At 30.9% G+C, this 4,549-nt stretch overlaps 1 long non-coding RNA gene across 1 annotated transcript in view; it reads right to left on the bottom strand.

The window, feature by feature from the left end:
- Positions 1–272: 272 nt before the first annotated feature.
- The window catches only part of LOC145249076 (uncharacterized), a 10,712-nt gene continuing 6,435 nt past the window's right edge, over positions 273–4,549 (bottom strand). Inside the window, exon 2 of the long non-coding RNA XR_013863471.1 lies at positions 273–3,497. This is a non-coding gene — a long non-coding RNA (uncharacterized LOC145249076). The remainder of the gene's footprint in view (positions 3,498–4,549) is intronic.

The following is a 4,549-nucleotide window of genomic DNA, read 5'->3' as shown; positions in this document are numbered from 1 at the left end:
TTTTCTCATCATTTTTTTCGTGTTAGAATGAAGCATTCACCTGGTATCTCATACATTCTTTTAGCCGAGATTTATTTTTAACGATTATAATCATTCTTTTCGACGAAATTAGTTGGATATAGTTGTAACTTGGTTCATCAAGTATATTTGACTTTTTTTCAGTGTGATTTCTCATACATGTAAAAAAAAAACTTGAGTTCTAAAAACAAGCTTATATGTTTTGCAAAAATATCATTTTTGTCAAGTGTTTTTTTTTTTCATTTTCATAAAAGTTTATTAACGAGAAGAGAAAAATTAATAAAACAGTGTGGATAAAAAGATTTCGTCTTTATTTACAAGAAAGCTTTTTTGATTTCATTAAAATACACACAAAATTGGTTTTATTACGTAATTACTTTGCTTTTATAACTTTATTTCTTTTGCACAACAGCTTGTGTTTTACTAATTGTGTTTTGGTATTTCATCAGGTTTTGATTAGTTCACTTGTTCTGACAACAACCAATATAGTATTTATATTTTTTAGGTTTGGATTAGTTCACTTGTTCTGACAACAACTAATATATTCATATTTTTCAGGGACAATGTCGATTCGAAACAGTTCTTTACTTTCTCATTCTGTATTATATTATCTGCTTTCGTTCTATTATGAAATATTAAGAATAGTTTCATTAATCATGAGTCGTTTCAGGTGTGTCAGTTCTCATATGCGTTTTACTAATGATGCGTTTCAGGTTTGTTTTATGTAATTTTATATCCTATGTAATACTGTGATACATACTTGTTTCATATCTTACTTGAATAAATGCAAAATCGAAGATGGTGACTATTTTTTTCAAATGACATTTTCTAATTATTTTTATATGTATCACTAAACTTGATTTATAAGAGCAAGAAAATTCACATATTGTGCAAGAAAATGACTTCTCCAGAGTGTGAGTCCTAATATGAAGCAGTAAATGGTATTTGTCCGAAAAAGAATATCAACAAACTTCACAAGAATGCAGTTTTTCCCTTTTTTCTTTTCTCTTATTTCAGTCGAAGACCATAGAAGTCAAGGGGCCCACAATCTTGGGCTAAAGATTGAAGTCTATATGAGATAAATAGATATTCAAATGTTCTATTAAAGTTCTTTATCTCTCAAACACTGAGTTAGTAAAGGAATTAAGAACATAATTTCCCTCTCCTCAATCAACCATTTTCATACGTTGTAGAATATCTTTCATTTTGGTCTCTTGGTCTTACTGGATTCCTGGACAAGAATTTATTTAGTCTGGTGAAGTATCCCGCTTCGTGCTCTTACTTGAGGTAACATCACTTAGAGAAGGTGCACCATTCCGCTGAAAAGCTAATGTGGGTTAGGCATAGTAAGGAGATCTTATTTAGGTGAATACTATGTGTTTTTTAATATTTGGTCAGCGTTTATTTCTATGGAAAAGTATCCTCATGCCAGGCTGTTCTGACAAACTCCTGTAGAGAGAGAACTTAAACACTCGTAGTAGGCATTCTTTTCTTTTTTTTTTGTATTTTACTTCAGTAAGTTTTAAGAGATCAAGGGGCTCCTTCCTAGAGCCAACACTTGATTCTGTTATGATTTAAATTTATATCCGAGGACTCTTTTAAGAATAGATGCTGTTCGCTTTATGACTGCTCAGTGTGAGTTGTCATATGTACTACTAAAGTTGATCTTTGAGAACAAGAATATCCACAAACCTTACAATAATGTTGTTTTTCTCTCCCTTTGTTTTATTTTACTTCAGTCGAAGTTCTCAGAAATCAAGGGAGATGTTATTTGGGCTGCGAATACTATGTGAGTTTGAATATTTGGTCAGGGTTTACTTCTATGGAAAAAGTATCCTCATGCCAGATTGTTCTGACAAACCCCTGTACAGAGAGACCTTAGACACCCGAGGACAGTGTCTAGTAGGCATTCAAGTTTCTCTCCCGTAGGCATTCAAGTTTCTCTAGTGTGAGTTCTCATATGATACACTAACAATGCTTTTTTAGAACAAGAATATTTACACAATTTGCAAGAATGTGGCTTTTCCCCAGTGTGAGTTCTAATATGAAGCAGTAAACTTGATTTGTCAGAACAAGAATATCCACAAACTTCACAAGAATGCGGTTTTTCCCCAGTGTGTCTTCTCATATGTATCATTAAAGATAATTTATGTGAACAAGAATATCCACAGACTTCACAAGAATGTGGCTTTTCCCCTGTGTGAGTTCTCATATGGTTCACTAACGATGCTTTTTGAGAACAAGAATAATTACACACTTTGCAAGAATGTGGCTTTTCCCCAGTGTGAGTTCTCATATGTATTACTAAATTTGATCTTTGAGAAAAGGAATATCCACACACCTCACAAGAATGTGGCTTTTCCCCAGTGTGAGTTTTCATATGTATTAATAAATTTGGTCTTTGAGAAAAGGAATATCCACACACCTCACAAGAGTGTGGCTTTTCCCCAGTGTGAGTTCTCATGTGGTGAATTAAGTATGATTTTCTAGAAAAAGAATATCCACAGACTTTACACGAATATGGCTTTTCCCCAGTGTGAAATCTTATATGAGACACTAAATTATGTTTTAGAGAAAAAGAAAATCCACACACTTTACAGGAATGTGGCTTTTCTCCAGTGTGCGTTATCATGTCTTACAAACGATGATTTATAAGAACATGAAAATCCACACACTTCACATGAATGTGGTTTTTCTCCACTCTTCTGCATGTTTTAATATAATTGATCCTACAAAAATATCCACGTAATTACAGAATTTTGTGTTCGCAGTTTTAGTCTTCATTTACAAATGTTCCAGCGAAATTAAGAAGTTACACTTACTTTGCAAAAGTATATCATAAGTTTTAAGATATCTGCAATTTGTGATTACTTCTCTTCAAACATTAACATTCATTTGAACATTAAACACGTATTGCACAAATACAAACGTTATTTTCATGATGTATGAGGTTTTCGATTATTTCAGTGTATATAGTCATATAGTAAATAGTTTTTGTTAAATATTAATACAAATAAATTTTGGTATAGAAATCTCTGTTGTCTATAGATGATAATGATGATCCATGATTGTCTATAAATGATGATAGTGATGATGATGTTGATGATGATGCATTGTTGTCTATAGATGATGATAATAATAATGATGATTCATTGTTGTCTATAGATGATAATGATGACCCACTGTTGTCTATAGATGATGATGATGATGCATTGTTGTCTATCGATTATGATAATGATGATGATTCATTGTTGTCTATAGATGATGATGATGACCCACTGTTGTCTATAGATTATGATAATGATGATGATGATTCATTTTTGTCTATAGATGATGGCGATGGTCCATTGTTGTCTATAGATAATGATGATGATGCATTGTTGTCTATAGATGATGATGATGATGATGATGATGATGATGATGATGATCCATTGTATTCTTGAAATTCAATAAAGGCGTTCATACAGGAATATCTGCAACTAAAAAAAACGAAATTCAATATTTTTATCTACATTAAATAATTTGTATTCCGTTCGTTTATGTTATTGGATTGAAGACATAACATTTTGATGAATTAAATCGATAGTCATATGGGATTCATTAGACAAATAATCATATATTTTATAACTTAGATATTTTTTAACTTACCACACAACCAGTAAATATATGTAATGTTTTAGATACAATGTAAAGTCTACACAATAGTGACAATCATACTATATTCATTATGTTTTCTAAAGAAGGAAAAATAGTGATAATCAACTCTCTTCCTCTTTTTTCTTTTTCTCGATATATAATTCTGTATATGCATATAGACAGCTGTACATGATTGTCATTGTGGTGATAGAAACACATATTTATATATGAATAAATGAGGGAGTTAAAAAAAGAAAATAAAACAAATTATTTAAGACTTATCGGATAATACAAAGCTCAACAAATTGTTTTGGAGCCTGGAGTCAATAAAGGGAGGTAATCAAGTTGATCCCCAACCAGTTTTTTTTGTGTCTATTCTCCTCAGCTTTTGATTTTTCTAGTCCTCTATGTAAAGACACGTCCTCTTATGTTTCACGGAATACCTCGATTTGTCTATAACATTTATTGCAAATAACTATTCTTACATTTTATATCCTAAAAAGAAAATGTTAATTTTCTTTCCTCTATATTTTCGTCCAAGTCAAATACGCCCTCCCCCAAATTGCAATTTTTCTACAACCAACAATAGCACACTTCTATGAATCACTATCTAAACTAGACCAAAACCGTTTTATTTGCATCCAATAAGAACCTGATTAAATGGGTGGCATGTACGTTTCTACACACGACCTTAAAGAACTTTCTCCAACCGAATAATCTATTATTTAACGATCTTTTCTTTTATTTAATCACACGCATGTATATATATATATATATATATATATATATATATATATATATATATATATATATATATACTGAATGATCTATTATTAAACATTATTTGATATCACAGGCACATATATCCACGTAATATATATATATATATATATAT

The sequence above is a fragment of the Euprymna scolopes genome, chromosome 27 (genome assembly GCF_053919585.1).
Source record: "Euprymna scolopes isolate OS-2025 chromosome 27, ASM5391958v1, whole genome shotgun sequence".
NCBI classification, from domain to species: Eukaryota; Metazoa; Mollusca; class Cephalopoda; order Sepiida; family Sepiolidae; genus Euprymna; species Euprymna scolopes.
Note: the sequence above shows the minus strand (reverse complement) of the source record. Positions and strands in the feature narration are given on the sequence as shown.